Genomic DNA, 27,184 nt, shown 5'->3' with positions numbered 1-27,184 from the left:
CTGGGCACAGTGGCTCACACCTGTAACCTCAGCACTTTGCGAGGCCAAGGTAGGCGGATCACTTGAGGTCAGGAGTTTAAGACCAGCCTGGCCAACATGGTGAAACCCCATCTCTACTAAAAATACAAAAACTAGCCAGGCATGGCAGCACATGCCTTTAATCCCAGCTGCTTGAGAGGCTGTGGCAGGAGAATTGCTTGAACCCAGGAGGTAGAGGTTGCAGTGAGCCAAGATGGCACCACTGCACTCCAGGCTGGGCAACAGAGCAAGACTCCATCTCAAAATAAATTTAAAAAGAGAAAATTATGGTGGTTTTTTTTTGTTGTTGTTTGTTTGTTTGTTTGTTTGTTTGAGACAAGGTCCCACTCTGCTGTCCAGGCTGGAGTGCAGTGGTGCCATCTTGGCTCACTGCAGCCTTGAACTCCTGGGCTCAAGCAATCCTCCTATCTCAGCCTCCCAAGGAGCTGGGACTGCAGGCATGTGCCACCACACCCAGCTAATTTTTTAAAAACTTTTTGTAGAGACAGGGCCTAACTATGTTGCCCAGACTGGTCTTGAACTCCTGGGCTCAAGTGACCCTCCTAGCTTGGCCTCCCAAAGTGTTAAAATTACAGGAGTAAGCCACACTGCACCCGGCCATAAGTCTTATTTACTGAAATTATGGGGGAATTTGGGGTTTAGAGAACATTCTAGCAAACCTTTTGTATTTTTAAGGATTCTATCCCCCTAAATTCTGTATTTGTGTATGTGAAGTTTTCAGCTAGTTATGAGCACAGGCTCCAAATCAGGGAAACCAGCTCAATACTATGGCTCCATCACTTACTATCTCTGTGTCCTTAGACAAGTTGTTTTTGTTTTGTTTTGTTTTGTTCAGTTCTGTTCTGTTCTGTTTTGAGACGGAGTCTCACTCTGTCGCCAGGCTGGAGTGCAGTGGCACAATCCCAGCTCACTGCAAACTCTGCCTCCCTGGTTCAAGTGATTCTCCTGCCTCAGCCTCCCGAGTAGCTGGGATTATAGGTGCACGCCACCACACCTGGCTAATTTTTGTATTTTTAGTAGAGATGGGATTTTCCCATGTTGGCCAGGCTGGTCTCCATCTCTTGACCTTGTGATCTGCCTGCCTCGGTCTCCCAAAGTGCTGGCATTACAGGCATGAGCCACCACGCCCTGCCTGGACAAGTTATTTAAACCTCTGTGCTTCAGAGAATCACTTGGGTTGCAGTGAGCTGAGATCGTGCCACTGCACTCCAGCCTGGGCAATGTAGCAAGACTCGATGTTTAAAAAAAAAAAAAAAAAAACCCTCTGTGCCTCAGCGTCTCTATCTATAAAATTGGGATAATAATAGATTCAGTCTCATAGAGTTCTTGTGAGGATGAAATATGATAATTCATTTAAGTCGCCTAGTACAGGGCCTGGCACATGGTAAGTGTTCAGTAAATTATGATGATTATGACTGATGTGGGGGTCTAAATATACTTGGATTTTCCTTATAAAGCCTTCTGAGTGAATATACAGTGTCAAAGTATGGATTTAGTATGACAAAGTTCAGTCGTTCATTATTAAGCTAGTTTGAGTGTAATATTTAGCAAATTTCCTTTTGTCAAGGACTTGATGTGCCTTCTCTTTTCCCCCTTATAGAATCTTTTTTTTTTTTTTTTTTTGACTGGGTCTCACTCTGTTGTCCAGGCTGGAGTGCAGTGGTGCAATGATGGCTCACTGCAGCCTCAGTCTCCCTATCTCCCTGGGCTCAGATGATCCTCTCACCTCAGCCTCCCAAGTAACTGGGACTACAGGCGTGAAACACCACACCCAGCTGTTGTTGTGTGTGTGTGGTTTTTTTTTTTTTGGAGAGAGAGGGTCTTACTATGTTGTCCAGGCTGGTCTCCAACTCCTAGCGTCAAGTGATCTGCCCACCTCGGCCTCCCTAAGTGCTGGGATTACAGGAGTGAACCACTGCACCTGTCCCATAATCTTTTTTTTTTTTTAACTTAGAAGATTAAAAGAATTCTAATCTAGGCATTAGAATTAAACATCCAAATTCTAGGCATCCAAATTCCTGGGAGATGGGAAAGTAGCCTAGAGTCCCATTTCTATTTGATGGATGGAGCCCTGAATAGAAATGGCATTCCCCAGAATAGAATGGCATATTTTGAGGCTTTGGCCCTACAGAGGAAGTTTCCAGATCTTCTGACACTCTCTGATCCTTCTAGCTGGATCCATTTCCTCCTGGAAGAGCACATAGAAAGTATGGTCTGGTGGGAGCAGAGTCTCAGAACAACCGTCCCACTCCTGGGTGCCCTCACTGCACACGTTCCAGCAGCCAAGGACATCTTCTTTTGTCTTTGGCTGCAGGTTAAAGAGCAACACAAGTGGATAGTTGTGGGTAAATTCTAACACAAAGTATCAGCCACTGGCTCTGGTGCTCTGAGAAAGAACCCCATTTAAATTATTAGGAGAGAGTCGAGGAGAGAAGAGGAAGCTGAAACCCTGCAAAGAGCAGGGCCTGCAGCTGCAGCCCAAGTTGGCCCAGCTCTGTTGACCTTGGCTTTGCCTTTGAGGAACACACGCTTGTGTCTGCCTATTTCATCAGCTGTCCCCCATCTGCTCTTCCCTTTCCCACCCTGGGAAGTGGTGAGGAGGGTTAAGTGACAGCCTGTGAGGCAACCACTCAAGCACAGGGGGAGTCTGAGGGAGGCTGTCTCACTCTTTCCAGCCAGGACCCCCAACAGGCTCTCCTCAAATCCAAGTCCATGAAGGAAAAGTACTCATCTGCCCCAGGGTCTTCCCCACTGTCCTAATACTACATGGACTCTATCCTATATCCTCACGGCCATGTGTGGGGTGATGTGCAGGACCTCTGAACCTGTTTTGGCCAGGGTGACCCCCAGAATCTCAGAATTTTAGAGATGGAAGATCTCAGAGGGCATCTAAAGCAACATTCCCATTTTACAGATGATAAAACTGAGGCCCAGAGAAGTAAAATGACCTGCGGAAGGGCCCACAGCTAGATTGCATCAGCATGCTGAGACTACAGCCCGTGTCTCCTCACTCCTGCACAACAGAGAGCTAAAGGACCAGCATGTTCAGATGTGGCCACTCTTTGAGTAGAAGACAGCACCAGAGATGAGTGCTCAGTGTCTGTGAAGTCATAGGGGCTTGGCAGTGGGAGGCTTAGGAGACTCTAAGGAGTTGAAATACATTTTGAACATATGCAGAAGAATCTTTCGATCCAAGTCTTGGAGGAAAGCAGGCCAGTTTCAGGCTGAGGTGGGACAGGCGCTGACTGGGGGTAGGGGGAGGGGCCCATTCTGGAGCAGTCCAGGAATCCTAATCCACACCTGGGTGGTCCCCAGGCTTCCAAGCCCTCCGGGATCCTGGGAAGTTCCAAGACTGCTGAGGTAGGTCAGCAGGTTCCCAGGCCCACTTTGGGGTGCTCAGAATGGGTCAAGAAAGCAGCCATCAGCAGAAGGTGTTGACATGGGACTCCAGGGTACTAGGTTGAGACAATGTGTATTGATTTAAAAGGCATAGAAACCGTAACTGCACACAACTTTACACACATATTCTTTTTTTTTTTTTTTTTTTTTTGAGACAGAGTCTCGCTCTGTCACCCAGGCTGGAGTGCAGTGGTGCGATCTTGGCTCACTGTAACCTCCGGCTCCCGGGTTCACGCCATTCTCCTGCCTCAGCCTCCCGAGTAGCTGAGACTACAGGCTCCCGCTACCACGCCCGGCTAATTTTTTGTATTTTTTAGTAGAGACGGGGTTTCACCGTGTTAGCCAGGATGGTCTCTATCTCCTGACCTCGTGATCCGCCCGCCTCGGCCTCCCAAAGTGCTGGGATTACAGGCGTGAGCCACCGCGCCCGGCGTCTGCACACATGTTCTTATTAACATGTTGTTCCACTGATCATCTAAGGGGTGGCCAGCTTCCCTGGGTGACTTGCAGCTAAGAAATGCAGCTAAGAAATGCAGACCTTCAACTGAGGAGGAGTCGACATTGGCTTCCAGTCTTCCCAGAGCCCTTGTTTAAGAACCACCTTCTTTGGTTTTTCACCCCAGGGTTGCTGGGGACACCTGATGTCCTACATTTTTAGGCTTTTCCTGGCTTCTGAAAACTTTGTGCTGAAAGTCTCTCTGAGAGCAATACAGATTGAACAGACACTCGGGTTGTTTGACATGTGTGGTTTTGCCATTGCCAAAGGCAACATGTTCTTTGACCAACTTCTGAAACTCCCCAGTTCTCCTAGTCCCTCTGGACTTGAGTATCAGCCATGTTCTTATGTTGATATCAAGCGCCTGGGTGATAACAATTCTTCTAACCACCTTTCTGATTCAGGGCTGTACGCTGACAACACAATTGCTTTTTGGGGATTTTTGTAAACATCTCAAAAGGGCAAGAAACATTCTTCCTTCCTTTTAGCCCAATGTAGACCCGAGGTTTTTCAGCTGTCAGCTGAATGCTGGGCCCCACCAGTGCCCTGTAGGTACAGTCCCATCCACTGTGGGGTGGGCTCCAGGGAGGGCCCTTGGGTCCATGTGAAGCCATTAGGAGGGGCCATGTGAAACCAGTGTCTGAGGGGCTCCCCATGAGGCCACCAAGCCCCTGTTAAACCCAGTAAGTCACCCTGACACCGGCCCCACCTTCCTCAGAAGAACAGTGAATAAACAAGAGCATGTGAATTGGCAACCCCAGGTGGGGGAACAGGGAAAGTGCTCAGGCTCACAAAGGGGATCGAGAAGGGCTGGTAAAGCCACAGCGGGGAAGCAGGGGAAGGAGGTGGGTCAATGAGAGAGCTCATGTGGGGGAGCCTCCAGACAGTGGAGGAGGGTCCAAACCAACATTTTCTATTCTTTGCCCAGTAAAGTTTCATGAGTGAACTCAGATGTTTGCTTGCTCTCATCTCACCTTCTGCCCCTGAGGAGGAAGGTGGGGGATACCGGGTCCAAGGATTTGGACTTTGGGGCTCTCCATTTCTAAGTAAGGAAAAAGTCAAAATGAGCCATCATACTCTATCTTCATTCCATCCTTGGCACAGACAACATATTATTCCAAAGGAGAGCTGATAACAGAATTTAAAGGGAAATTAGAGATGAGAACGTTTAGTCATCATCCTCCTTTTGCAGATGAGAAAACTGAGGCCCAGGGAGGTTAAACATTAAATAATGTGCTCCATATCACCCAACCAATAATTGCAGAACTTGCAGGACTAGAATCTGCCACCTAATTCCCAGTTCATGCATTTTCTTGCCTTCCGCCTTGCCTGACAGGTTCCCAGCGGTGAAAGTTGGCCTTAGAGTGCCCTCCCATGGCTGTGGACAGCTACTGGAGCAGCTGTGGCACAGGCCACAGAGCTCTTAAACAAGGGCTCTGTCTCAAACTTGAGGACAGAATGACCTACAGGGTTGGTTAAAACAGATTGCTGGGCCCCACCCTTGGAGTTTTGGATTTTCTAACAAGTCCTCAGGGGATGCTGACCTACTGATTCAAAGACCACTTACTGAGAATCTCAGATGTAGATAAAAGATTTTTGCAGCCAGAACACCTGGTTTCAGGTCCCAGCTCTGCCATCCAAGTGCTGATACCTTGAACATGGTACTTAATCTCTTGGCATCTTGATCTCTTTATTTTATGATGGTAACAATAACAACCACCCATAGGGTTAATGTGTAAAATAAATAAATCAGATGTAAAATACCTGAGAAGTGACATACTGATGCTGTGTGAATACACAGACTCACAAATATGTGACCTTTGTCTGGAGAGATGCCACTGGAGGCCAGGGAATGTCCACAGTGACAACAGCATTTTCTTAATGCTACTCAAAAATACAACAAATCCAGAAGAAATTGTGTTTATCCTGCCACAAATATTGGCTGAGGAATTACCAGGGTCTGGCACTGTGCTGTATACCACATTTGCAAAGGTGAATGATAGTCCCTGCCCTGGAGGAACAACTAGAAGGAAGATAAACATGCAAATTCTAATAATGACCCTAATCCAAAATGAGCCAGGGAAGGAACCCTGTGCCTAGAGCACAGAGCATCCAACCCTGTCTGGGAAGTCAAGCAAGGCTTTGAAAAAGAACTTGACTTTTGAGTAGGGTCTTGAAGGATGAATAGGAGTTCTTTAAGAAGAGAAGTGGTAGGGGGCACTCCAGGCAAAGGAAACAGCATATGAAAAGTAGTCACAAAAGCATGAAAATGCATAACATGTTCAAGAAAATCGCACATGGTTCTATGTAACTGGAGCTCAGTGGGTCTGGGAAGAGGATTAGCAAAAAAGGCTAAGAAGTTTGGGCCTGATTGTGATCTGGTGGGAAACCATTGGAAGACACCCGACGAGGAATCCTTGGAAAGAATTCTTAATGAGTCCCTAAAGGCGAAGATTTCCAAGCCAAGGGCTTCACCACATACCCTCAGTGGCCCCAGTGCCTGAGAGCCTCCCCTGCCAGGAAGCCTAGCCCAGAAACGCCTCCCAAAATGGGTAGTGGCGCTGGGGAAGAAGCTTCCCTGGAAGGCACAAGCAGTAAACGGGCAACCTCTTACCTCTTACCTTCATCAGATACTGGCGGGAAGCACCCTCCTGGCAGGTTTCTTCATCCCCCTCTCCTTCTGTGGGTGTGGAGTCACTGGGAGAACAAAGGGATGTTATCTGTAGCTAATAAGTTATGGGAGGGGGAGGGAGCTGTAGGCGCCTGTGGGGGTGGGGAAATGAGTCCTGAGCAGCTCTGATGCAATCCAGGAAGAGGCAGGTGGAAGCCTGCACCTGGGGAGCAAACTCCCTGCCTCTCCAAAGTACATAGAGATGTGAAGCTGGAAGAGGCACCTCCAAGACCTGCCCGTGATCCCACAGCTAGCAGACGCCTGGCCCCCTCTCCCCACATCTGACTCCAAGATAAAAGTTCTCAGTCTTGGAAAAACTGGCGGTTGCTGTGTTCATTGACCTCACTCCCTCTTCCTGAGTCTCTCCTGCAGCCTTCCTTTCCCAGCCCAGTCCCTGACCCTCTTTCAGACAGCCTTTGGTTTCCAAACAGGCGTAGAATGTGGTGTGCAAAAAATGGCCTCCGCTATTTTTGAAAAAAGCAATGGCAAGAAAAAAAGAGCAAACTGCTATTCTGAGCTACATGGGCTTGGGGTTTTGATTCCAATTTCTTTGTCTCCGGTGGAGGTGGAAGCAACTTGCTCTTGTGGGAATAATCCCTTTTGTTTTTAGGAAAAGATTTTAATAGGTCTTTGGGTTATGCAAGGATAAAACGTGAACCTTTTCTGGAAAGGAGACAGTGCAATGCAGGACAATGTGAGGCCACGGCTCCTCTTAATCACTGTAAAAGGTGGCTTTCTTTGAGAGAGAATGGCATCTCTGCAGGAGTTACAGGGAGTTTTGTTAAAGCTGTGCTTGGGGAATTTAAGAGAGGGGCCTGGGCTGGGCATGGTGGCTCACACCTGTAATCCCAACACTCTGGGAGGCCGAGGCGGGCCGATCGCTTGAGGTCAGGAGTTCAAGACCAGCCTGGCCAACATGGTGAAACCCTCTCTGTACTAAAAATACAAAAAATTAGCTGGGTGTGGTGGCAGGAGCCTGTAATCCTAGCTACTTGGGAGACTGAGGCAGAAGAATCGCTTTAACCCAGGAGGAAGAGGTGGCAGTGAGCTGAGAATGGCTCCACTGCACTCCAGCCTGGGTGACAGAGTAAGACTTCATCTCAAAAAAAAAAAAAAAGAGAGAGAGAGAGAGGGGGCTCTGTTTCTGCAGTGGGCACCAGCAGGATTGAGCTGGTGACTGGCAGGGAGGACACCCAGGATGTGTGTGAATTCTCAAGAGTCCTTGCAAACAAGGGGAGAGGAAATCCAGGCAGGGCTGAGCTATGCTTTTCCCATTTGGTGACTGAAGGGACTGTGATTGTGAAGGCAGGTGACAGGAGGTTGGTGGGGATTGTGTCCTATTCCTGTCTCTGGCAGAGCTACCAAGGGCATCCATGCCAGTTCAACAACCCACTGAGCTCTTCCTAAAAGGACTACAAAGTCAGGTTAAACAGGCACGGCCACCCCTGGTTCCCCTGCCACAGCTGGCCTGGAGTCAGAGCCTCTCCTGAGAAAAGAGCCCCACCCATCTTTCCACCCTCTGTGCTGTGAGGAGGCCTGAGGTCTAATGGGGCGCCAGTGTAACCTCTTAGTTACTAAATGTTTTACTTTGAAATGTCTTTTTGCTAAATACCTGACTTTGAAAAGGTAAAATGTTTTCTTTTGAAGAAGTTGTTATAGGAAACCGGATTAAGGAGTTGGGTTTAAAACTGGAACCAAGGGAAGGAATAAATGGGCATCTGGGGCTTAAAGCCCATTATATTAATGTAAAAATTACATGAATCTATTATTTATATAATAATATATTATTAATATAAACATATATTATGGTACATATTTATATTATTATATAATGTATTATTAAAAAAATTGTTTTTGAGACTGAGTTTTGCTCTTTTTGCCCAGGTTGGAGTGTAATGGTGCCACCTTCATTCACTGCAACCTCCACCTCTGGGGTTCAAGTGATCCAGCCTCCTCGGCCTCCCAAGTAGCTGGGATTACAGGCATGCACCACCATGCCTGGCTAATTTTGTATTTTTAGTAGAGATGGGGTTTCACTATGTTGGTCAGGCTGGTCTTGAATTCCTGACCTCAGGTGATCCACCCACCTTGGCCTCCCAAAGTGCTGGGATTACAGGCGTGAGCCACAGCACCCAGCCTAAAATATTTTTAAAATAATTTTATAACATCAAAATCCATTTTGGCTTGGCACAGTGGCTCACGCCTGTAATCCCAGCACTCTGGGAGGCCGAGGTGTGTGGATCACTTGAGGCCAGGAGTTCGAGACCAGCCTAGCTAATGTGGTGAAATGCTGTCTCTACTAAAAATGCAAAATTTAGCCAGGCATGGTGGCACCCGCCTGTAATCCCCACTACTTGGGAGGCTGAGGCAAGAGACTCACTTGAACCCAGGAGGTAGAGGCTGCAGTGAGCTGAGATCGCACCACTTCACTCCAGCCTGGGTGACAGAGTGAGACTCTGTCTCAAAAAAAAAAAAATATTCTGGCAGGGCGCGGTGGCTCATACCTATAATTTCAGCACTTTGGGATGCTGAGGTGGGCAGATCACTTGAGGCCAGGAGTTAGAGACCAGCCTGGCCAACATGACAAAACCCCATCTCTATTAAAAATTTTTTAAAAATTAGCCAAGTGTGGAGGTGCACACCTGTAATCCCAGCTACTCTGGAGGCGCAGGCATGAGAATCGCTTGAACCTGGGAGACAGAGGCTGCAGTGAGCTGAGATTACACCACTGTACTCCAGCCTGGACGACAGAATGAGAGTCTGTCTCAGAAAAATAAAAGAAAGAAAAAAATCTATTTTAATATAAATATAATAAATTTGTAGAAAATATAAATAATATGTAAATGTGCAAAAACCATAGATCTCATCATTATCCCACCACCAAAAATTCATTGATGTCAATATTTTAAGATACTTCTTTCTGATCTTACTCAATGCATATAAACAAACAGGCAAACATACAAATAATCTAATATACTGAACATCCACCTACACTTATTCTACAATCCTGATGGAGAAAGAGCATGCTTCTTTTCTAAGAATTCTAGCAAAAATCTCAGGACCCACTCTCATTGGCCCAGAATGGGTCACATGCCAATTTCTGAGTGAATCTCTCTGATGAATTCTCAGGCCTGAGTGATATACCCAGTCTCACCCAATCACATGGACTGAAAGTTGGGTGTGGAGAAATAGCTCCCCGAGGAAAATCAGTGAATTAATACCCAAAAAAGGAGGATTCTTTGTTGGGTGGTAACAATTCCCATGTCTGCTACAGGGATGCCACCCTTGGTTTGTCCATATTAAATTATTAACTGTGCCTTCAGGTGTTTGTTCATCACATTCTCTGCAAAAATGCCCTACACTACCTTTTCTGCTGGACAGATCCCACCTCAAAGTTCTGGTCTATGAACCTTTCCTTTGCAATCCCTCACTGAACCCTTCCTTTGCGATCCCTCACTGAACCCTTCCTTTGCGATCCCTCACTGAACCCTTCCTTTGCGATCCCTCACTGAACCCTTCCTTTGCGATCCCTCACTGAACCCTTCCTTTGCGATCCCTCACTGAACCCTTCCTTTGCGATCCCTCACTGAACCCTTCCTTTGCGATCCCTCACTGAATCTTTCCTTTGCGATCCCTCACTGAATCTTTCCTTTGCGATCCCTCACTGAATCTTTCCTTTGCAATCCCTTGGCAGAATCAGGTGCTCTCTTCTTAGACCCACTCGTTGTGGGCAGGAGCATCCATGCACCACTCATCTTTACCTTCACCTCGGCACTCAGCACCACAGCTGGCTCAGAGGAGACTCACCATCAAGCCCTGTGGAATGAGTCCTCCTTTTTCAGAGAAATCAAGCTGTGCCTTCATCTACTCAGGCAGCCCTGAACTTCCACACGGTGTATGTTTCCATTTATAAATTATTGTTTGAAACTTGGAGCAAATTTCTCCGAAAGAAAGTCATAGATGATCATTATAATTAAGTTCTAGAATTGAACCCATAGATTGAACCCATAACATAGTTTATAGGGACTAAGTGTGTACTTTTTTGTGTTGTTACACATAAACCATGCATGTGGAAATTCTTGGCAAATGCAAGTAATTATTATAATAATTAATTACAAACCTTATTATGAATATTATCGCCATCCTTTCCCCATCGTCCTTCTTGTTTTGTCTGTTTTTTTTGGCTTTCTCCTCTTTTCCACCAAGTCTCCCTTACATCTGGGTTTACTAGAATATGATGGACTGGTGAGGAGCCCACGTGCTAATTATAGCAGCGTTCTCTTGGGCAATGTGGTGCGTGGTGATGTGAGAACACACCATTTAAGGGATACTTCCTTGAAGCCAAAGTGACTTCTGAGAACTTTGTCCACAGTGAGGAAGAATGTGGAGAACACACTCTCCCACCAAAGGCAAGCCCTGTCTTTTACCCTGCCTAGGCAACCACTTAGGGCAGAGATATTTGTAGAAGAGGATTTTGTCACCCAGGGAATACCTGGGATGCCTGCATCTCTTGTCAGTGGACCTCCAGAAGGACAACTGAAGGGAGGCCAGAGAAAAAGAACCAGAGAACCCGGAGCCTGGCCAGGACATCAACATGAGAACTGAGGTTTTAGTTTGGCAAAGTGAAGGCCGGGAATAGATCAAGACTTGTAAGGAGAGGGTGACACAAAGATTTTTATGAAATCTTGGATGCTTGAAATACATGTTTAGGGAACATTTAAAATAAATTCCTACTTTAGAGAGTAGAATGGTGGTTACTAGAGGCTGGGAAGGCAAGGAAGAAGGAGAAACAAAGGGTACGAAGTTTAAGTTAGACAGGAGAAAAAGTTTTCCAGGTCTGTTCAATAGCATGATGACCATAGTTAATAATCATGTAGTGTACATTTTGAATCGCTAAAAGAATTGATTGTAAATGTTCTCACTACAGAAAATAAGGGTGTGAGGTGATGAATGTGTTAATCAGCTTGATGTAATCATTCCACAACGTGTGGGTATGTGTATAGTACTTGTATATACATGTATTGTACTACACATATATACACACACATGCACACACACATTGTACTTGAGGGGTACAATGTGATACATATATATACACACACACATATATAAACATATGTATAAACTATATATATAAATCACATTGTACACCTTAAGTATATATGATTATTTGTCAATTTAAAAATAAAAATGTAAATTAAAAAATAAATTCTGTTTTAAAAGTGGATGGCTCACAACACGTGATGTCAGAGATACTGGAGATAACAAATTGACCATACATCTTAATCTCCTTTTTCTCCAAAGACCCACTAAAGTTTTTATTTTTTTTTTTTTTTTTTTTTTTTTTTTTTGAGGCGGAGTCTCGCTCTGTCGCCCGGACTGGAGTGCAGTGGCCAGATCTCAGCTCACTGCAAGCTCCGCCTCCCGGGTTTACGCCATTCTCCTGCCTCTCAGCCTCCCGAGTAGCTGGGACTACAGGCGCCCCCCACCTCGCCCGGCTAGTTTTTTTGTATTTTTAGTAGAGACGGGGTTTCACCGTGTTAGCCAGGATGGTCTCGATCTCCTGACCTCGTGATCCGCCCGTCTCGGCCTCCCAAAGTGCTGAGATTACAGGCTTGAGCCACCGCGCCCGGCCCCCACTAAAGTTTTTAAAGCGTAAACCCATGAGAATTCTGAGAATGGGAGTGAGGACCTCAGTGGACAGAAGAACTTAACAAATTTGGAGATGATAAAAAGTGGCTGCCATGGGGCAATTGACTTGAAAGGGCCCGAGGATGGCACTGATGATGAGGACTGAGCAGATCCTCCCAGAGAACCCTGAGAGCTGGGAACTTGGAGGCAGCAGGTTCTGCAGGAAGTGAGTTTGAAGCATAGGCTAAACCCTAGGGAAGCAGTTGAAAGACTTATATGAAGAAATTACAACTCCAGATCCCCTTCCAATCCCAAATAGTCAGGCAACTACATCCCTGCACTTGATTGGAGGGTTTTTTCTCTAGAGAAATAGAACCACAGCACCCCCAAGTTTGGGGATCCCAGCAACAGTACAGCAGGTGTCTGGCTGAGACTGGAGGATTATGTTTAAGTCTACATGTTAATAGTGGACCCCAATGCCAGGCTCCTTCCCTTACCCCATTCCCAGAAAAGGACTATCAGGTATATGTTCCCTGGATAGAAGACTGGAGGATTCTTCACTGGAAAAAAATTGTTAGCCCCAGAGGAAAGTCCCCTTAAGATGGACTTTATGTATATGTGTACACATTGGGTTTTATTGTAACAAAGCAACTTGTGCACTGTTAAGTCTGAAACTGAGCATCATCTTTCTTTTCCGGTGAAACACAAATAAAATTTAAAAATAAATAGGAACGAATTTACAATAGAGAATGTCAATTCCAAATAAGATCCTACAGGCTCTGCTGAATCTCCCATTGAGTGACAGGGCCCAAGTCATCATTGGGGGATAATTTATTTTAAAAGTGTCGGCTTTGACTACAAGGATGTCTGTCAAACATCACAATTAAACATGCCAAAGGAGAATCCATGCTGTCAAAATGCCCCCTGACCCAAACATCTCAAACCTACCCTTCGCTGACCTTAAGGATATACTTTTATGGTCTCCCAATGAAATAGCCTGAGATTGAGACCTGCCAGTCAAATATTTGCCCATATAACAGAGTTGCCAGTTGTTGAGATGCCTCACTATTACATATGACTGGATAGCCCAGGATCACCAGAAATTTGCAAAAAGTATCCCACATGAAAGAGAGAGAGAGAGAGAGACCAAAACAAACAAACAGAAAAAAAAAGAACTCAAAGGAAATAGAGGTGATGTAAAAAGAAACTTAAAAAAAATTTTATGTGTATTTTTAACTGATAGTCTCAGATATTTAAAAGAAGATACATATCCATGAAAAAGGGCAGGATGATGTGAAGTAGAAATCATCAGAAGATAATAAAGAGCTCTTACCAATTAAAAATGTGGTCACTGCTGGGTGCAGTGGCTCATACCTGTAATCCCAGCACTTTGGCAGGCTAAGGCAGGAGGATCACTTCAGCCCAGGAGTTTAAGGCTACAGTGAGCTATGAGAATGCCACTGCCCTCCAGCCTAGGTGACAGAGTGAGACTCTGTCTCTAAAAGAAGGAAAAAAAAGTGGTTAAAAGAGTAGGAAAATAAAGTTGAAGAAACCTCCCAGAAAGTAGAATAAAACAAATGAAAGCTAGGAAAAGAAAACAGTGTTAAAAGAATATTCAAAAAGTTTCAAAAGTTTTATTCAGCTTTGAAACAGAGAAAACAAAGGATAGAATGAATAGATGATTGATTGATAAATAGATGGATAGATGAGAGATAGATAGATAGATAGATAGATAGATAGATAGATAGATAGATAGACAGATAGATAGGTAGGTAGATAGATAGATAGATAAATTTTCCCAGAAGTGAAGGATATAAATCCCCAAATTGAAAGTGTCCACTAAACGTGTCCATTAGAATGGGGGAAAATTCCAAGGCAATAATTTTAAATTTCAGAATTCCAGGAAAATGGGAATAAGCTTAATAACCTCTAGCGAGAAAATCATGTCATGTATGAAGGAGTACAACAGAAGTGCAGGAGGAGAGTAGTGCTGGGCACCGAAAGTTCTGAGTGAAAATTATTTTTACCCTGGCGTTCTATACTTAGCCAAATAAAGGATAACTGTGGAATAAAGACATTTCCAGATATGTAAGAACTCAAAATTTTTACCTCCTACACACCTTTTCTTAGGAAGATAGTGAAGGATATGATTCAGTGAAATGAAAGACTAAGCCAAGAACAAGGAACAAAGGGATTTTGGAAAACAGAGAAGCAATGCAAAGGAGAAGACTGATGATAAGAAGTCCTAAGATGACACCTGAGCCCCAGGTGTAGAGAGTAATACGTCCAAATTGTAGCAAGATGACAGGGCAAAGAAGGGAGATCTCTGGCAGTAGAGGAAGGGATAGTGACCAATTATTTCATACACTTGGACGTTTGGAAAAAAAAGCATTGCTAGATGTTTAACAGATATGCATAGAACATTTGGAAAATATTAGCAATAGGTATTTTTTAAAACTAAGCAAAAGAAAAACTATGGCAACTCTTAACTACAGGAAAAACACAAAGCTGGAGGGAATGTCATTATGCAATACCATGTTCAGCAGAGCCATAACAATATAAACATTGACTACTGACTTAATTTTTTTTAAATCATACTACATTTATATGAGGGAGGGAAAATGTAAGAAAACTAAAACCTTAATTATCATACAAGAAATCAATAGATGATGTCTGTCAAGCTTGTGCCTACAAGACAAGGCAAGGCCAAGACCTGACTGATTCAATCAACAAAGATACAATGAACCACTTTGGATTTAGACAGTTTATTACTTATATAGAGACAGAAAAAAACAAAAAGAAGCCAAAAGTGCTAGCCCCTTGTGATCCTTTTCTCACACATCAAAAAGGATGACACAAAAGGGGCCGATGACCAAAACGTGAGTTGTTGGATACCTATTGCTGAGGAATCAATCTTAGACTGCGGCTAAGTAGTTATATTCTTCAGCTCTATTCTGAGGTATGGGGGCTTTAGTGATTGTATTCTTTTTGGGTTTTTACCTTTTTTTCTTTTATCTTTAGTGATCTGAAAAATCAAAAGTGAGGAAGTCTTCTAGATCATAGCCAGAAAGATAAAAGAGACAAGATTTTTTAAATGTGTCAAGATTCCTATAATAAGAATTCTGGGAGAGAGCAGACTGGATGACAAAAAGTCTTTTTTTTTTTTTTTTTTTTTTGTTGTTGAGACAGAGACAGAGTCTTGCTCTGTCACCAGGCTGGAGTGCAGCGGCATGATCTCGACTCACTGCAACCTCCACCTCCCGGGTTCAAGCGATTCTCCTGCCTCAGCCTCCCGAGTAGCTGTGATTACAGGCACACGCCACCACACCCAGCCAATTTTTGTATTTTTAGTAGAGACAGGGTTTTACCATGTTGGCCAGGATGGTCTTGATCTCTTGACCTCATGATCCGCCCACTTCGGGCAGGCATGAGCCACCACATCCAGCCAAAAAGTCATTTTCTTTTCTTTTCTTTTCTTTTCTTTTCTTTTCTTTTCTTTTTTTTTTTTTTTTTTGAGATGGAATCTCATTCCGTCGCCCAGGCTGGAGTGCAATGGTGCAATTTCGGCTCATGGCAACCTCCACCTCCTGGATTCAAGCAATTCTCCTGCCTCAGCCTCCTGAGTAGCTGGGATTACAGGCGCCGGCCACCGCACCTGACTAATTTTTTTTACTTTTAGTAGATACAGGGTTTACCATCTTGGCCAGGCTGGTCTTGAACTCCTGACCTCGTGATCCACCCACCTCGGCCTCCCAAAGTGCTGGCATTACAGGCATGAGCCACCGCACCTGGCGTTTTTTTTGTTTTGTTTTGTTTTGTTTTTTGAGACAGGGTCTTACTCTCTCACCCAGGCTGGAGGGCAGTGGCGCCACCTTGGCTCACCGTAAGCTCTGCCTCCCAGGTTCAAGTGATTCTCCTGCCTCAACCTCCTGAGTAGCTGGGACTACAAGCATTTGCCACCCTGCCCAGATAATTTCTGTATTTTTAATAGAGATGGGGTTTCACCATGTTGGCCAGGCTGGTCTTGAACTCCTGACCTCAGGTGATCCACCTGCCTTCGCCTCCCAAAGTGCTGGGATTATAGGCTTGAGCCACTGCCCCTGGCCCAAAAAGTCGTTTTCTCAAAGAGATCATGGTTGAAAATTTTCCAGAAATGAGGAAATATAAAAACATTATTGTGAAACTAGAGAACATCAAAAATAAACAGGGCAGGGAGGGAGGATTAAGAGAAGCTATTAACGGGCATAAGTACACAGTTTGGTAGAAGAAATAAGACCTAGTGTTAGATCAGAAAGGTAACTATAGTTGATGATAATCTGTTGTACACCTCAAAATAGCTAGGAGAGGCCAGGCACAGTGGCTCACACCTGTCATCCCAGCACTTGGGAGGTGGGTGGATCACCTGAGGTCAGGAGTTCAAGACCAGCCTACTAGTCAACATGGTGAAACCCCGTCTCTACCAAACAACACAAACAATGGCCAGGCGCAGTGGCTCACATCTGTAATCCCAGCACTTTGGGAGGTCAAGGCAGGTGGATCACAAGGTCAGGAGATCGAGACCATCCTGGCTAACACAGTGAAACCCCATCTCTACTAAAAAATACAAAAAAAATTAGCCGGGTGCAGTGGCGGGCACCTGTAGTCCCAGCTACTCGGGAGGCTGAGGCAGGAGAATGGCATGAACCCGGGAGGCAGAGCTTGCAGTGAGCTGAGATCACGCCACTGCACTCCAGCCTGGGTGACAGAGTGAGACTCCGTCTCAAACAAACAAACAAACAAACAAAAAAACCCACAAAATTTGCTGAGCATGGTCGTATGCATCTGTAGCCTCAGCTACTAAGCAAGCTGAGGCATGAGAATTGCTCAGACCCGGGAGGTGGAGGTTGCAGTGAGCTGAGATCGCACCACTGCACTCCAGCCTGGGAGACAAAGTGAGACTCTGTCTCAAAAACAAACAAATAAACAAAATAGCCAGGAGAGAATAATTCAAATGTTTCTAAAATGAAGAACTGATAAACACGTAAGCTGATTGATGCTTCAAGTACACTCATCTGATATTTACAAACTATGAGTGTATTATCACATGTACCCCGAAACTATGTATATCTATTACGCATCAATTAAAAATTGTTTTGAAAAAGAATAAATTAAAAATTTTCAAAGCCAAGAAAGAAAAAGAACAGATGACCTAAAGTGGGGAGGGGACAAGGCAGAAAGCCACATACCTCCTCAGAACCCAGAAGGCAATAAATAACTGTCTTATGACAGCCTCCCAGGGGAGCTAAGAGGTGGATGGAAAATGGTTTCTTAGCAGCTCTTTACAAGTCTGCCATACTGTCTTGTGTTCTGAGAGGACCACAGGCATTCTGCCAAGACTCATATTCACTGTGGTTCAAGCCTTTGCCTTGGTGTCCTATTTGGATATATGCAAGGTCACCAGGTGCCATGGCAGAGCTGTGTCCCTACAGTATCAAGAAATAATAGTATAAGCATATCACTTAAAAATAAGGAGAGGCTGGGAATGATGGCTCTTGCCTGTAATCCCAGCACTTTGGGAGGCCCAGTTGGGTGGATTGCTTGAGTCCAGGAGTTTGAGACCAGCCTTGGCAACACAGCTAAACCCTATCTCTCAAAAAAAAAACAGTCAGGAATGGTGGCATGTGCTTGTGGTCCCATCTAATGAAGAGGCTGAGGTGAGAGGACTGCTTGAGTTGAGCCTGGAAGGCGGATGCTGCAGTGAGCCGAGATCATGCCACTGCACTCCAGCCCTGGCGACAGAGCAAGACCCTGTCTCAAAAAATAAAGAAAAACAACAACAACAAATAAATTATCAGGGGAAAAAACAGCTAGAAGATTTGAAGTAATAATCTCTTGGGAGGGAGACTGCAGGGAGGGAGTGAGGGGTAGATGGACATTCACATTCACTGCATATCTTGGCTACTGTGAATAATGCTGCAATCAATTATTATTCTATTTGTGCTTAATTATCCCATTTTTGGCCAGTGGGTGCCTCTTCAAGTCAATGTTGCTCTTCTTTTGACAAGACTCTAATAATCTCTGGCAACTTCCTTCTATCTGGTTTGACAAATTTGTATCCTCTAACACACAGGTTAGGATAATGTACAAGACATACATGGAAAATTTTTCCCAAGGAGACTTGGTCCTTTTCATGGAACATGGTAGTTAGAAATCACAATCTGGGGTCCAGAGGTGCTCATTATTACTGGATTGATTATTGTTTCTAGGCCTTCTCAGTTGACTCTGCTAGGAAGTAGATTATTTTAAATTAATCATAAGTCCATACTTAACAATAGTTCCTATTCAGGCCGGGCACAGTGGCTCACGCCTGTAATACCAGCACTTCGGGAGGCCGAGCTGGGTGGATCACTAGGTCAGGAGTTCGAGACCAGCCTGGCCAATATGGTGAAACCCCATCTCCACTAAAAATACAAAAATCAGCTGGGCGTAGTGGTGGGAGCCTGTAGTCCCAGCTACTTGGGAGGCTGAGGCAGGAGAATCACTTGAACCCGGGAGGCAGAGGTTGCAGTGAGCCAAGATCATGCCACAGGACTCCAGCCTGGGCAACAGAGCGAGACTCGGTCTCAAAAAAAAAAAAAAAAAAAGAAAATTGTTTCTATTCAAATTTAGAATTTTTGTTTAACGTATTTGATTTTTATGTTTGTGTCTCTGTTCTATTATACTGAAAATCTTGGATCCTAATGTTAACATAGTTGCTTATTTGCTTCATCCTACCTATGTATAATGTATAATAGTTTCAGAATAATAGTATCAATTATATTACTAAAAATACGATTACCAGAGGGAGTTTATTTTCGCAGAGTGTTCTGCTATTGTTGCCTACATAGAGTATATCTCTCAGTAGTCATACTGTTAAATGCTATATTTTAGAGTCTCTTAAAATAATTCTGTGAGCTTTGCCACCAAACTGATACATAGTTGTTATCATTTGTCTTTTTTTAAGAAGTGCTTTCTCCATTTTAATTTTGTTTTATAACTATGTATAATATTTACATTCCAAAATCAAATCTAGCAAGTTGTCTATTCAGAGAAGCCTTGCTTCTATTCCTGACCCATCTGCCCAGTCTCTCCCTCTCCCAAAGGGAATATTTTTATTTGTTTATTTTTACTTTATTTTATTTTTATGAGGATTTTTTCTTTTTTTGTTTCACAAGACTTTATTTGACATATAATTGACAAATAAAAATTGTATGTATATAAGGTATACAATGTGATGATCTGATATATGTATACATTATGAAATGATTACCACAATTGAATTAACACGTTACCTCATATCACTGTCATTTTCGTGTGTGTGACAAAAACATTTAAGATCTACTATCTTAGCACATTTAAAATATATAATACAATGATATTAACTATAGTCACCATGTTGTACATTAGATCTCCAGAACTTTTTCATCTTAAAACTGAAAGTTTGCACCCTTTGACAAACATCTCTCCCTTTCTACCCCATTTTATTAATTTACTTTTGCTGTAATGACTTATTTTTCTGCCTTTTTTTTTTTTTTTTTCATTTTTTGAGATGGAGTCTCGCTCTGTTGCCCAGGCTGGAGTGCAGTGGTGCGATCTTGGCTCACTGCAAGCTCCACCTCCTGAGTTCACCCCATTCTCCTGCTTCAGTCTCCAAGTAGCTGGGACTACAGGCGCCCACCACCACGACCGGCTAATTTTTTTTTGTATTTTTTAGTAGAGACAGGGTTTCACCGTGTTAGCCAGGATGGTCTCAATCTCCTGACCTCGTGATCCGCCTGCTTTGGCCTCCCAAAGTGCTTGGATGCAGTGAGCCACTGCACTCAGCCATATTTTTCTGCATTTTAATATATAAGCAAACACACGCACACACGGATGAATACTTCTCTTTCTTAAACTGTAGCAAACGATACGTATTTTCTCCTTCCTACTTTTCCATCTTCACAATATATCCTGGAAATCACTCCATAACAGCACATATTTTTCACAACTACATAGTACTCCCTTGTGAGGATATACCATAACTGATTCAACTAGTCCCCTAGTGATGGGCAGAATAAAATAGAATTTGAGGTAAAAAGCTTTACAAGGGTCAAAGAGGGATGGGCATTCCATACTGATAAAATCAACATTTCATTAAGAAGATACAATAATAATTCAATATAGTTAACACAGCGTTGAAATAGATGAAGCAGATCAGAGAGAGGCCTGCTGGCCTTGAGCCTTTTCTTTCTCCCTCTAGACTGAGTTCCTGAAAGGCCAGGATTGCAGCAGTTTTTTACCCCTGCCTCCCTAGGGCCTACCACATGCCTGGCATGGAGAGAGCCCCAATAAATGTCAGTTAAATAATGTATAGGTGCCAGAGGTCAGAATTATACAAACTTTATGTTATTGGGAAAGAACAGAAGCCCAAAGATGGTCAAGCAGCAAGTGAGTATCAGATGGAGATAGGCTCCCTTTCAGCCAGGACTCTGACCTCATGGACCCGTAATGAGCTGTCAAAAGCAAATAAAACCGACCATGTTCCTCACACATAAAAAGCAGGTGATCCCTGGGAGTTCGCTAAGGAAAACAGTACGAATGGGGGGCTGCTTGGAGTTCTTCATTTGAGGCGTCGGTCAGACCAGAGCTGGCGGCCAGAGCATGTGGGGTGGTGGGAGATAACTGTGCCACTGGCTCCTCCCTCCTGGGCTTCCACCTGATATGCCACACTCAGCTTGTGTTCAGGTGACCCTGCTAAGGGGTCTATGCTTTCCATTCCTCTCCATGTTGCCCTGCAGAGTGAAAGCTGCCTTTTGGCGCAGAATGCTCCATCATGGGATGGGGAGCAGGGAGGGAAAAAAAAAAGAGGGTGCTGGGGAGAGAAAGGACAGTGCAGAAGGGCAGGGGGATAACAGATGAGGCTAAATTAATTTTGGAAACCATTAAATCTTTGAAAAGAGAGCGTGTTTTCAGCAGGGACAGTGAATCACTGTGATTTGCAGAAACAGGCACAAAGCAATTAGCCATCTGGATGCTGTGGCTTCCAGCCCCCCAGCGGAAACTTGAAGCAAGCGGAAGGCTGGTCATTACACAGCCCAGGCCCAGTACTCCAGGCCCCACAGATAACTCTGTGCCTCCAGCCGGCTGGGAGCCCAGAGGCCTAGGACAAAGGGCAACTTGGCAAGAGATACAAAAAAATAGGCAGGAAAGGCAACACCAGCCACAGGGGGCCGGTACAACTTCCTTCTTCCTACAAGCTTCCTTCAGAATTCATCATGACCAAGTGAACAGTTCACTCACTTGATAAGCATTTATTAATCACCTACTATCTCCCAGGCCTTGTGCTGTACATAAATGATGTCATTTCATCCTCACAATATGTATATGAGGAGTTCTGCACATTGCACAATCCCAAGAGGACCCATCATGTGGCATTCAATGTGAATAGCACTCCCAGGAGTTAGATAGCAGAGTAGCTTTGCCTGAAAATATCTTAAAAAGAGAGTATTACCTTATTTTTTCATCAATGAGGAAATCAAAACAGAAAAAGAGGAAAGGAATTTGCTCAAGGTAAGTTTGCAAATTGCTCCTCTGTTTAGCTCTAAAGTTGTGTGAACCAAAGGAATACACAAGAGTCTGAAAGAGTTTTATAAACTGTAGAATACCATATACAGCTGAACTATTCTTAGAAGGCAGTTACCTTAGCTTCCTCCTTCCTCCAACCCCCTGTGACCATAAGGTACTGACCTTTGATTTTCATTTCTAGAAATTGCTAGAAATATTAGACAAGCCTGATCAGGAAAAGGGTTAGCAAACCTTTCCAGGGGGAGAAGGCACAACCAAGCACAAAGAGCTTTGCTCAAGGAAGGCTGACTGTAATGTACTGTGATTTATGCACTAAGAAAGTCTTGGTACTATTCTCCATCAATTGCCCCCATGTGGGGCAAGAAAGCCACATGGAGCAAAACACTGGGAGAGGGAGCCCACTTCCAGCAAAGAGAGAGAAGCAAAGAAGAAAGAGCACCCCCTAACTGACTAGAGGCCAACACCCCCACACAGAGGCGCCCGCGTCCTTTCGCCTGCCTGAGTTTACTGTGGGACCATGACCAACCCACCCTGCTCCTCACTTCGGTGGCGCCACTCCAGAGCCCCAGCCAAGAGCTGTGTAGCCCAGCTCAGCACTCTGTGGTGGCCTAGAAGGCCCCAGGCTACCATGGCCAAGGGCTTTCCATTTGCTGTCTACATCTGCCGTCCACCCAGCTGCTGCTGAAGACACCACATTTCCTACAAGGAAACAGCACAGCAGAGTGAAGAGAGCATCAACCAGGGAGCAGATAACCTGGGGGAGAATCCCAGCCCTACCTCTCCCTGGCTATGACCTTGGGTGGCTGACCCCTCACCTTGCTTTCTTCCTGTACAAAATGGAATCAGTTCCCGCCTCAGAGGGTGTGGTGAGGATTGAGTGAGCTCACACGTGCCCTTGGGGAAGAGGCAAGTAATGGAGCTAGTGTAGAAAGTTTAAACAGTAAGAAGGGGTGGGTGTGGCCACTGCCAGCTCCAGGGAAGGTTCCTGATTCAGCCCTGGCTGCCACAAGAATGCAAGCTCGGTGTTGGCAGATCTTTTTATTTGTCAAGAAAAATCAGATATCTGGATTTTTATGTGAACTTTTCCAATTTTCAAAAGCCTGTGAGGACAGAACAAAGCATGTCTGCAGATTGTCAGGGTGCAGACTCGGATGACGACGACGTTCCTGCAACGCTCTTGGCCTGGTCCTTGCCTGGTCCCTTCCTCCTCTCCCTGTTCTACCTCTTCCTGGCTAGCTCCCTAAGGCCTTGCCTTTCCCTCTGGTGTCTCTCACCCTCATTGTAAAGTGGGCAGAGGCCAGCTCAGCCCTGGAGTGGCCAGAATTCAAGGCCCTGGGGCTGAGGGAGGGCAGGTCGGCTGGCATTATGAGGATAGGTGTTCTCAGCAGAAGCGGGGTAGGTACAGGACTGTTACCTGGAAGCCCTACCGAGCCTCTTCCCCGACAGTGATGGGGAAAGGTGAGGAGCAGGCAGATACCTGCAGCCACAAAATGAATGAACGAATGAACAACGAACAGCCCAACCACCGATGCCTCAGGTGGAACTTGGCAGCTGTGCGGTAGGATGGGAGATTCTCTGGGGCTCTTCTCAATAATGTTGAGGGAGCACCCAGAAAAGTCCTCCTGCAAAAATTGGTGGAGCCTTTGGGAGTCACAGCCCAGGAAACCGGCTCAGGGCCAGGGCCCAGTGAAGCCAGCCGCCTCCCGGCACCCAATCTCCATCTTGGGCCTCGGATTAGAATCAGCCACCCCCTCTCCGCGCCTTCCCGAGAGCCCCGCTGGGGCTGCCGGAAGCAGGGGTGCAGGGCGTGGGCACGGGGGTGGGCCCTTGCATCAAGGCCCTTCCCAGAAGGGGCAGCGCCTTCCCAGCACCGGCCTGCTGGTCTCCCCCGCGCCCGCCCTTCCCGGATATCCCGGCGATGCGCGCTGCAGCCTTTCCCGGGCGGCTCGGTGCGGCGATGGGAAGTGCCTGCCCACGGCCCGGCCTGGGGACACACTCCAGCGCCCTCCACGCCCCTGAACTGTTCCTGGGAAAGGGCGTGGACGAAGCCCCCACACAACCCCTTTCTTTCTCTTGGCACTTCCCAGTAAACCCTCCAGGTAACAGCCGGGCCCCGCCCTGGGTCCGGGTCTGCGGCCCGCACCTTCGCTGCAGAGCGCGGTGCAATCGCAGTGGGGTTGGAAGGGGTCAGGGCTCCTGCCGAGCCAAGTCTCCTCCTCTGCCTGGGCCTCAGTGCCCACCACATGGACAAGCCTTGAAACTCATCCATCCAAACATCAGCTAAACCTAAACTGAGGGACATTTCACAAAACTACAGAAAGATGAAGGGCTGAGGAACTGCACCAGACCAAAGCAAAGGAAAGAGACAGAACAACTAGATGCAGTGCGTGATCCCGGCTTGCATCTTGGTGGGGGGAAAATTGCTGTTAAGGACATAATTGGCAAAATTTGCATGTGGATTATATAACAGTAATATTGTATCAATGTTAAATTTCCTGAATTGGATCACTGAAACATGGTTATGAAAAAGAATGTCCTTGGTTTGGCTTCTCTGAAGTATTTAGGGATAAAGAGACATGTCTGCAACTTTACCTCAAAATGGTTCAGAAATAAAAGATAAGTACATTATTATTCCCCAAACAATTAAGCATATGGTTATTGTATGGCCCAGAAATTCCACTCCTAGGTATATGTCCTAGAGAAATGAAACATACGTCCACACAAAAACTTGTACGAGAATGTTCATAGCAGCATTTATCATAATAAGCAAAATACAGAAACAACCCAATGTCCATCAAGTGATGAATGGATAGCCACAATGTGATACTTCCATATATCGGACTGTAATAAAGCCATAAAAACGAATGAAGGGCTGATACGTGCTACAAATGGACGAATCTTGAAAACATGATGCTAAGTGAAAAAAGTGAGTCACTAAAGACTACAGATTATATGACTCTGTTTATATGCAATGTCCAGAATAGACATTGTAGTCTATTCTGCCTATATAGAGACTACATATTATAGTCTCTATAAATATGGAGAGTAGGTTAGTGGTTGCTTAGGGCTGAGGTGAATTGGGTTTAGGGAGGTGATAGCTAAAACAGGTACAGGGTTTTGTTTTTTGATTTTTCTTTTTTTGAGATAGGGTCTCACTCTGTCAGGCTGGAATGCAGTGGTGCAATCATAGCTCACTGCAGCCTCAACCTCCTGGGATCCTCCTGTCTCAGCCTCCCCAGGAGATGGGACCAAAGGCACATGCCAGCACACCTGGTTAATTTATTTTTTATAAAGATAGGGTCTTGCCTTGTTGCCCAGGCTGGTCTTGAACTCCTGGGCTCAAGCAATTCCCCCCACTTTGACCTCCCAAAGTGCTGGGATGATTACAGGTATAAGCCACCACCACGCCTGGCCCAGAGTTTCTTTTTTAGGTGATGAAAATATTCTAAAATTGGCTGTGTGGTAATGGTTGCATATATGGTATATGACTTGTATCTCAACAAAGCTGTTATAATAATATGTATTTATGTGGACAGAAAAAAAAAGAAAGTGGTTGATAAAGCAAATGTGGCAAAATGTTAATGACTATTGAAACTCGGGGAAGGATACTCAGAAATTAATTGTAGTATTCTTTTTTTTTTTTTGGAGACGGAGTCTGGCTCTGTCGCCAGGGCTGGAGTGCAGTGGCCGGATCTCAGCTCACTGCAAGCTCCGCCTCCCGGGTTCCCGCCATTCTCCTGCCTCAGCCTCCCGAGTAGCTGGGACTACAGGCGCCCGCCACCTCGCCCGGCTAGATTTTTGTATTTTTTTGGTAGAGACGGGGTTTCACCGTGTTAGCCAGGATGGTCTCGATCTCCTGACCTCATGATCCGCCCGTCTCGGCCTCCCAAAGTGCTGGGATTACAGGCTTGAGCCACCGCGCCCGGCCTAATTGTAGTATTCTTGTATCTGTCCTGAGTGATATAGTTTGTCCCCACCCAAATCTCATCTTGAATTGTAGTTCCCATAATCCCCACATATCATGGGAGAGACCCATGGGAGGCAATTTAATCATGGGGGCGGTTACCCTCATGCTGTTCTCATGATAGTGAGTTCTCACGAGATCTGATGGTTTTATAAGGGGCTTTTCCCCCTTTTGGTTGGCACTTCTCCTTGCTGCCGCCATATGAAGAATGACGTGTTTGCTTCCCCTTCCGCCATGATTATAAGTTTTCTGAGGCCTCCCCAGCCATGCTGAACTGTGAGTCAATTAAACCTATTTCCTATATAAATTTCCTACTCTCAGGTATGTCTTCATTAGAAGCATGAGAATGGACTAATAAACTGAGATTGAAATTACTTCAAAGTTTTAAAAGTTTATTATTTTATTATTATTTTTTGAGATGGAATCTCACTCCATTGCCCAGGCTGGAGTGCAGCGGCGAGATCTCAGCTCACTGCCACCTCCCCCTCCCTGGTTCAAGTGATTCTCCTGCCTCAGCCTCCTGAGTATCTGGGATTACAGGCATGCACCAGGATGCCTGGCTAATTTTTTTTTTTTTTTTTTTGAGACTAAGTCTCACTCTTGTCCCCCAGGCTGGAGTGCAATGGCGCGATCTTGACTCACAGCAACCTCTGCCTCCCGGGTTCAAGTGATTCTCCTGCCTCAGCCTCCCGGGTAGCTGGGATTACAGGCGCCTACCACCACGCCCAGCTAATTTTTGTATTTTTAGTAGAGATGAGGTTTCACCATGTTGGCCAGGCTGGTCTTGAACTCCTGATCTCAGGTGATCCGCCCACCTCGGCCTCCCAAAGTGCTGGGATTACAGGTGTAAGCCTCCACGCCTGGCCTAAAAGTTGATTTTTTAAAAAGAGAGAAATTTACCTCTCTACCCACCTTCCATCTACAGGCTGGTCATGGAAAGGTTGCAGTACAGGTTCAGGAGCATGACAATCTGGACTCCAAGCTCAACTCCGTTGTTTTCTAAATTACATTACCTTGAGTGAGTTACCTGACTGCCCTGGGTCTCAGTTTCCTTGTCTGTAAAATGGTAATGACACCAATAGTACCTACGACAGAGAGCTTACAAAGGATTAGAGATAGTACACATGAAGCTGTTAACTTTTTTCATGTGGTAAGTGCTTAATAAATGTTAGCTATTATTGTTCATTTGAAACAATTTTAAGGCTGGGAGCAGTGGCTCATGCCTGTAATCCCAGTGCTTTGAGAGACTGAAACAGGAGGATCACTGAAGGCCAGGAGTTCAAGACTGGCCTGGGCAACAAAGTGAGACCGCCCCCCCATCTCTACAAAAAAATTGAAAAATTATCCAGGCATGGTGGCGTGTGCCTTTAGCCTTAGCTACACAGGAGGATCTCTTGAGCCC

General features: G+C 45.2%; 1 long non-coding RNA gene across 1 annotated transcript in view; it reads right to left on the bottom strand.

Moving 5' to 3' along the window:
- Nucleotides 1-6,552: 6,552 nt before the first annotated feature.
- The window catches only part of LOC115894210, a 38,285-nt gene continuing 17,653 nt past the window's right edge, over nt 6,553-27,184 (bottom strand). The window contains exon 3 of the long non-coding RNA XR_004054232.1: nt 6,553-6,631. This is a non-coding gene — a long non-coding RNA (uncharacterized LOC115894210). The remainder of the gene's footprint in view (nt 6,632-27,184) is intronic.

Source organism: Rhinopithecus roxellana, chromosome 17 (genome assembly GCF_007565055.1).
Source record: "Rhinopithecus roxellana isolate Shanxi Qingling chromosome 17, ASM756505v1, whole genome shotgun sequence".
NCBI lineage: Eukaryota > Metazoa > Chordata > Mammalia > Primates > Cercopithecidae > Rhinopithecus > Rhinopithecus roxellana.
The sequence above is the reverse complement of the archived record's forward strand: the minus strand, read 5'-3'. Positions and strand labels throughout refer to the sequence as shown.